The sequence below is a fragment of the Ochotona curzoniae genome, unplaced genomic scaffold (assembly GCF_017591425.1).
Source record: "Ochotona curzoniae isolate NIBS_2020 unplaced genomic scaffold, NIBS_Ocur_1.0 contig_2927, whole genome shotgun sequence".
Lineage (NCBI taxonomy): Eukaryota > Metazoa > Chordata > Mammalia > Lagomorpha > Ochotonidae > Ochotona > Ochotona curzoniae.
Window position 1 is genome coordinate 4,301,643 of NW_024465654.1, and position 8,640 is coordinate 4,310,282.

Genomic DNA, 8,640 nt, shown 5'->3' on the forward strand with positions numbered 1-8,640 from the left:
CAGACTTGATGATTATCTGGGGGTTTCAAAAAACCGGCACAACAATTACAGACTTCACAGTTTATAGGAAATCTCATGATAATGTTCTTATTCAACTTACTACATAAAAGTCAAAAAATCAAAATTCCAGAGAGAAAGGAACACACACGCACACACACGATGGGCTTTGGAGGCTCTTTCATCTGTTGGTTCATTCCTGAGGTGGGTACAACTGCCAGTCCTGGGCCAGGCCAGGCCATTGCCAGGGATCAGGAGTTTCTTCAGCGTTTTCCATGGGGATATCAGGGTCCCAAACACTTGGGCCATCTTCTGGTGCTTTTACAAGGCTGTAGGCAAGGAGCTGGATCAGAAATGGAGCAGATGAGACTAGAACCAATACCCGTAATGGATGTGGCCACCACAGGCAGTGGCTACAAGTGCTACGCCACAGCAGTGGCCCTGGCATAAATCAACATAACTGCTTCTCACAGTTATGCAAGTTTAATCTCATCCAGCTCAGGGCTTTCTTTTCAGTTCCCCAGGAACTGAACCACCGTGTGTGTGGTTCAGGAGCAGCATCAGAAGCACCAAGACGTTGAGTACTGATAGTGCAACAGCTCTGTGGAGCCTCTGTTCACAGAGATATCCGGGTGCAACCTTCATCCCTTCTGCTCCTTCATCAGGCCGTGTAAGTTGTTGCAGGGCTGCATCCCATTCCTCCAGCAGGTGCAGTGCATGCCCCCTTGCAGCTAACATGCTCATTTTAAAAAAGAAAGATAACAAATAATAGCACTGGTAATTGTGAAAATCATAATTATGATAAATGCTGTGGGAAAAAAGTACAATGACCAGTTGCGTATGAAACAATCTTAGTAACATTTCCTAGACACATTGAAGGAAGAAAGGAATGTCTTCTGGTGGCAATGAAGGTGTGTAGCAATTTAAGAAACTATATAGAGATTAATCCCAGACATGCACTTCATGAAAAGAAAATACGCTCAAAGGTCTGTGAAAGGAGTTGAACAAGTTCCTCCTGGCTTCACTGCGGAGCAGGGATGGAGTGTCAGAGGCAGGGATGCAGCAGGTCTTGTGGGCCTGGGCAGTGACCAAGATAAGGTAAGCTAGGATGCTGTGAGCTGGGCGATATAAAGTAGCAGGTACTAACCAGGACTATGTGATGACTTGGTGATGTGAGTTGTATTTGCAAGTGATGGAGAGGACAGGGTCAGTGTGCTGACCATTGGACAGCATAGATGGATTAGCCTGTCATTGGATGGCATTAAGTTTTAAACATCATTTATTTGGTTTCATGTTGGCCCTGAGTTGACTTTTAAATACTCAAATATATATTGGAGGAAGCAGGTGGCTCTGAGCATCCTGAAAAAATGCAGCAGTTCTTGTGATCTGTGCTGTTCACTGATTGAGCCGTAGTGGGCATGATTCAGCGCATCAGTGTCAGGTGCCTCATGGATCTTTATATATTTCTTGCTGTGAGGAATGATTGATTGATAGCTGAAACTGGTCAAGGGAAAATGCGTTGGGATCAACATTTGCAAGTACCTAATAAACTGCATTGTCTATTTCCATAGTGCTTTTTTGTTCTGCCCTGTGTTAAGACAATTTAGTCTTAATGGTGGCACTGTTGCCCAGTGACTTATTATATGAAACAAATGTGAAAGTCGACAGACAAATTCAGTAGCTCATTTTAAAATGTATGTACAATTGAAAAGGAGGTGAAAGCATCTTCACATTGAAGCCATCACAGACTTCACAAGCTTCATGTTAAAGTTCTGAAGGACTCGGCCTCACCCTGCACTTCTTTCCAAGGTCTGAGGTTAGGCCGGATATGCATAGGCCCCTCCTTTACCCAGGCGCCTGGAAGTTATCCTGCGTGCAGCTCTATAGAGAAGCATGATTTATGGAACACTCACCAGTACTTCTAAATATAAAGTTCTTTTTTATTTTCTCAATGAGCTTTTCTTCTCCGAAGTAGGATTTCAGAAGAGACATAACTGGAATTTTATGTCCTACCAATACCTGTTGCCAGGCGACAAGAATCTGGCAGCTCACATGGTGGTTTTCAGTGACCAACCTTCCCAGTGCTTAGCCCAAACGATGAGTAAGTTCTTTAGCAACTATCTAACCCTACCCAGCAATCCAGGGACAGTAAAGATGGTTGCACACCTGGAAGAAAAGTACACCTTGCCTAAAAATATTTTCTAATTAACATAGCATTTTTGATCAAATAAATCATCAGTATCATCCATGAGCTCATTCATAATAAAATATTGAATAAAAATAAAAGTCTTTTAATGGAGTTAAGATGAGCTTTGCGGGAGTGGGGAGGCAGGTGCGTGGCCTGGTGTTAGGATGCTGACGGAGTTGTCTCCGTTGTGTATCAGCGTACCTGAGTCTGAGGCTCAGAACTCCTGCGGTTCCCGTCTTCCTGCTCATACATGCTCTGGGGGGTCGCGGGTCAGGGAAGACACGGCTGGGCTGGGAGACTTGGATCGAGTTTGTTTCCCTGGCTTTGGTCTGGCCTCAGCCTGCTGTTGGGAGCGTCTGTGTCTCTCTGCCTTCTGAATAAATAGATTTTAAAATGTGTTCTTTCATTAATAGTGTTTTAATTGTTGAAATAACTATAAATAATTATCATATGTTTTTTGTTAAAGTCTGTGGTTTAATTATTCTTAGTTTTTATAAACAAAACTTTATACATAATAACATAAATTTTAGGTCTCATAAATTTCATTTACTCTGAGTGGCTTGCCATGCGTTCTTCTTGTAACTACAATGGATTGAGAAGATGGGACTTAGCTTCCCACCTGAAACAGATTTTACAAGCTAGACTAAGAAAATGACACAGCAGTTTTCAGGCTGTTGGAGGCAGAGGTCACGCAGCTACTCCCTGCTAGTGCTGGCACCAGTTTCTGTGACAGAGCTGCAGAGGAGACCCAGTCAGAGCCTGCTGAACTTCGTGAGAAGAGACTGAGCTGAAAGTCAGGGAAAGCCGAGGGGCAACAAAGAAAGCAGTGGAGAGACAGAGAGAGACTGTGATGTGCTGCAGTCTTGTTCAGCTAGGTACCAATGGGTGGATAGGTTGGAGGACACCAGTTTCACTCGGGAAACTGCCAGGCTAGAGGGAGCATTGCTTGAATCTTGCATGGAGCTGGGAGTAGTCCCTGTCCCCGCTAGCTAGAGGGCAGAACTTCGTATTTCATGAGCCATCGTTAAGCACAGGGCACTGACTGGAGCGGATCATAATTAGCTTTACACTTCATGTGACTCTGGCACTGCTACAAAATCCTTAAATCCAGCATTAAATGTTTAAAAAGCAAGTCTTGTAATTCTGAAGAAACTATTTTTTAAACACACAAATGTGCAGTAACCATTTTCTATAATCACTTTTAATAACCAGTGTTTTAGCAAGAGGTTTGCCTGTTGAGTTCAATATTGGCCAATAAAACTCAGTATTAGTGTAATTACATTACAGTAGTAAACCTGGAGGTGTGAACCCTGTACATGAGCCTGTCTTTCTCACATTTTGTAGATTAAGTTGAGGCCTGTTAGATTCTCCGACCACCAGGGAAGGAACACGTCAGCCACGATAGATGGCCTTTATTCCAGGCAACCTTGGCACTGGCTTCCCTTTACCGTGTAGCAGAGACAGCCGTGAGGAGTAAGAGCTACAGAGCCGGAAGAGACGTGCAAGGGACTGTTCAACCCCTCTCTCACGGAAGCTGAAGTGGGGGGTCACCTCTGCCCTTATTTGATGGAGACTATTGGCATGTGTCCACCATGGGTACAGCAATGATTTCACGGTCTCAGGAGCCCGCCAGGATTCTGTCCTGCCAGGTCCCAGCCTGAGGTTAGGGTGACGCACCAGGCCCAAAGCAAGCTCTGCCCTCCTCTGGTCACCGTGGTAACCATCAAGACCTACAGAACAGCAGCTCACACATTCTATGGCAGTCAGAATTCAAACCCAAGACTGGGTTTGCAGCCAATTGATTTTGGCTCCTCACACTTTGGTACAGAATCAGAATAATTCAGCCCGCTCCGGAATAATCCTTCCGCTGTGGGCAGCAGCGGAAGGAAGCAGTTTGCATTAGCAGTATTGATTGCCGCCGCAGTTGGCTGGTCCCTACCCACCCACGCACTGCACGTGGGCGCACGCTAATCAGAACTGATTGTAAGTTACGTAGTGTCAGGTAGCAGAGAGAGCCACCGTGGTGCCGTGGGTTGCAGTTCCTCATACTAGAATAATCCCTCTGATGAAAATCGACTACATGGGCTTTTTGCTTGCTCTGTGAACAGCATGGAGTAAGATCTTCCACGTAAACCAACATAGTTGTCTGCTTAAGAATAAAGTAGAGTTGTTTCAAGAGAAGACAGACAGTGGGATGTGTGGCCTTCACAGTACTGGTTATTGGAGTTTGTTCAGGACAGCATCTGTTGTGAGGTGGGTTGTGCCCAGATTTTGAGATCCCCAGAAAGTCATCAGGAGTCTGCAGTCGATGCTAACGTGTAAGGGCGGTTTATTCAGGCTGGCCAGGGCTCCCAGCCATCACCCCAGTCCAGAAGAAAAAGAGGGTTGAGGTTCAACAGCATAGAGTTTTTATACATGTCAGGCCAATTCCACACAATTATACGGTCATGATTGGTCAGTTTATCTGTTAACTTTTAAAAGGCAAGTTGGCAGGCTTCTATTGGTAGGTTTGAAACAAGCAACTTTCAAACAGTACAAACTGTGGGCTATAAAACAGTGAGCAACTTCTCTAACAAGCACACCTGGGGTCTCCTTCCTGAGGAGTGCTCTGCCTACGTGACCTGCCAGGTGTCACATAGACTGTCACCTGGAGTTCACAGAGCTGCCAAAACAAGCAGGCAAGGCAAAAACACAAAAACGTGTTTAGAAAACATTTAGTTGCTTCAAGGGAAAGGGTGGTTTGCTGGTGCTTAGTCTCTGCTGCTTTAAGCACATCCTGGATTTTCAGGATTCACTAGGGAGTGCTTTGCCTTCTGCCCTGAGTCTGACTCACAACCTCCGCTTGGTCCCAGTAACGGGGAGATGCACCCCAAGAAGCAGCCATGTTATTAGGGGCAGCGTTTCTTACACGCTGGATTTCCTGTCTCCAGTTTTGCCCATAACCCAATCAAAATGACTCTTGCCATTGCTGCTCATTGGAACGACTACTGAACACCAGCGCGTTAGGAAGGCCAGGTCAGCCACACATAAAAGCGGGTGGTCAGCACTGGCAGCTTTCACGCCTCTCCGTGCCCCAGCGCCTTCCTTAGACCCCTGGAGCCCTTTTCCTCCAGCTCTCTGCTGTCCTACTTTACTTAATTCTTCCTTCACCTTCAAGTTCTGTGAGGTATTGTTTCCGCCCCTCTGCCTGCTCTGCTGTAAAGCACTTAGCTTTGTTGATTCAGTCCTGGAGGATACAATGGCAACCACATGCAAATTCCAAGAGCCTATCAAAGGTTTAATGCAATGTGGTTAGATTTTCAGTGTTTCTCAAAAGATGAAAGAGTGTCCAGGGCTTACAAAAGCCTGATTAAAATGCTTTCTGAAATCAAAAGCCTCCTCTCTATCCCTGCCCCTGCACCGCTCTCCACACCTTTACTTGTCTCGGTGTTTTGGGAGGTCTTTGTCAGAACTCTTACCACGTCGTGTGGTCGTTTCCAATGTTCCATGTTCGAATGACCATCACCGAACCACAGTGAGACCATCCAGGGCTGCTGAGGGCGTGGCCACACCCTCAGGTGGGCAGCACCAGCATTGCTCACCCATTTCCTAGCTGATTAAGAGACCATCAAAGGGGAACCTCTCACCTGTAGGTTCCCCGCCCAACAAGGAGGAGTCAGGGAATGCTTAACATCCCAAGAGCCTTCCTCAAACCTTTGGTGTCTGTCCCTCCTCCTTTCCAGGGGCCCCACCTCCCGGCCTTCTCTCCGAGGTGCTACCGTTCCCTTCCCTGCTCCCCTGGTCCCTTCGCAAATAAACTTTTCTGTCTGCAGCAGATTCCCAGCTTTTTATTTCTATACTAAGCCGATGAAAGAACCCACCGGGCGTTTTTGGTAACATATTGTCTGCTTTTTTTTTTTTTTTTTTTGTGGCATGTGTGTACAGAGAGGGGGCATATTTCTAATCCCTGGCTTCTTATTAAATTTACCAACATGTGAAATTGCCTTCAGTTTCACAAACACTGCATTTGAGCACAACAGTGCAGTGCACAGATATGACGGAAGGGAGCCTCAGCCTGCAGCTTCCCAACCGCGGTGGGGAGATGGAGAAGCACCTGTCAGCCTTCCAGGGTGTGAGAGAAGTGCCCGTTAGCCACCAGGCGCAGGGCGCTGCTGCTGCATCCACGGACACGCAGGAGAATATTTCAAGAGTTCTTGGGAAAAAGGGAAGTAACATATTATTTCATGCTCACAACTTTGAAATCCACACATTGTATTTTCTGCAATTCAGACTTTCTGTGACCTTTTCCAAGTGCTCTCATGTAGGTTGTTTTCTTTGGCGATGGTTTGTACTTGAGGACGCCTGCAAACCCTTGATCAGGAAATAGCTTCCTCTCTACGTAAACATTTGTGCTAAGCGTTTTACAAGGGACTAGAAACACATGCCTGGCACTCCACATCTGAAAGCCTGACCTATCTGGTGGGGTGGTGTTCTGTGAAATGTTCATGTCGAGTTGCTAAAAGGTCATGCAGCTCCCCTATGATATATTATCCTCGTGTTAAATATGTATGCAGAGCTATGAGATGTCTAAATGAGGCAGCTTAGTAGGAATGCGGCGTGTTCATTAACCCGGCATAATCTCTTCATCATTTCTGGAAGGAATGTCACCATGAAGTGAACTGTCTGTCTCCTGTTCATGTGCGTGAGAAGACACGTTGAAGTTTATACTCCCTTTCCTTTGTAAGCTAAGATAAAAATGTGACAAGATATGACCCTTCTTTGATGTAGAAACAGTGCTGGTATATGAGAAAGTGAATTGGGAATATTTTTGTGGTAAGTTCCCTTTATGCACTCTTTTTTCCTTTTTAAATTTTTGTAATATATACCTAGATGATAGTTGGAATGAGAGGAAGAAGAAAATGCACAAAAATGTAATGGGTTTAACAAAATTAGGTTGTAATCCGTTTTACCCAAGACTGTTTTTATGCTCCACAAATGTATTTTTTCTTAGCATATTGTTAATGGGAATCATAAAAAATTATGTATTACTTACCATGCTTAAACTTCTGCAAATAACAATAGTTTAGTAAAATGAAATAGTAAGATTTTATGCTTTTTTTTTCTTTGATCAAATCCCAATTATAGTTTCCTAGAAATAGGAATGTTGCTGCTTTGACTTGTTCCATTAAAAAAACTATCCTACAGGTGGGAACTTGTGCTCTCAAAGGCAACGGCATCTCAAAAAGTCAATGGAAAAACAATATTGAAGTTTGAATTTCTTCTGGTTCAAAATTTTCTGACATCCATCCATACTCAGATGCTTCAGAAAGTGCGTGGGAAATATGTATTACGATAGAATTGCGTGGATTTCAATTTTTTTTATGCATCAGAATAATGCATGTTCAACATCTTCACAGGTGCCCACTCTCGGGTCCTGAGTAAAACAAGATGGGAGTGTTCTGTCTTTCTCTGTCGTCTGGCCTAGCCCTGTGTGTTGGAGGCATTTGGTGAATGAATCAGCAGATGGATGGCCTAGCTCGCTTGCTCTCTCTTTCTCCCTCTCTCTCTCTCTCTCTCTCTCTCTTTCTCCCTCTCTCTCTCTCATACACACACACACTGTCAAGTAAAATGTATAAACACCCATGTTGGTTCTAAATTGTAACCACAGGATTGACTTTGGCTTTAAACTGTTGATAAGCTTTTATGCCTTACAGTGTGTGGGCAAGTATCCTCATTCATTTTAAGCTGTGCTTAATAAGGCCTTTTTTTAACTTTAGAAGATTGAGTGATTATGTTATTAATATGACAAATTGAGTGACTATCTGAAAATGAGAATTTTTACTGAGTGAATTATTCTAATGAATTGTAAAAATTACTTATATGAATTAATATTGTTTTTAGTGAGAAGCCATAGTGTAACTTTTTATTAATTTTTCTATTTTAATTATATTTTAACAGATTTAGTGGGATTTTCCCTTCCTCCATTTCTCTCACCCTCTTTCTTCTGTATTTTATTCTAATTTTTAAAGTTGAATATTTTAAACCCACATTACAGTAAGAAGACTTAATATTTCACTGAATAAGAAGCTTAACATGTAAGGCAAAAGACCCTAGTAGGAATATAGGTAATGTTTATCAGCTATAATTGGATACAGAAATTATCATTTCACCAATATACAGTAGACTTTAAAGTATTTGTGTTCCCTGTAGGAACATCTTTGCTAATTTTCAGCATGTTTAATATTTCTCTTTAAACCTAATTTGAATCTCCTTTTAAATTGATTTGGCTTATATCCATTTATTATTGCAAAAGAAACAGAAGGAATGCAAAACATTGCCTGTTTTTTTTTTAAGAAATAAAAAGAATGGTAAATCATAATTTATATTTGTATATTTGTATTTTTATATATAGTGATGTGACACATCACTGGGGAAGGGATCAGTACTGATTAAATTGCAGATGAGTTGGATTCATC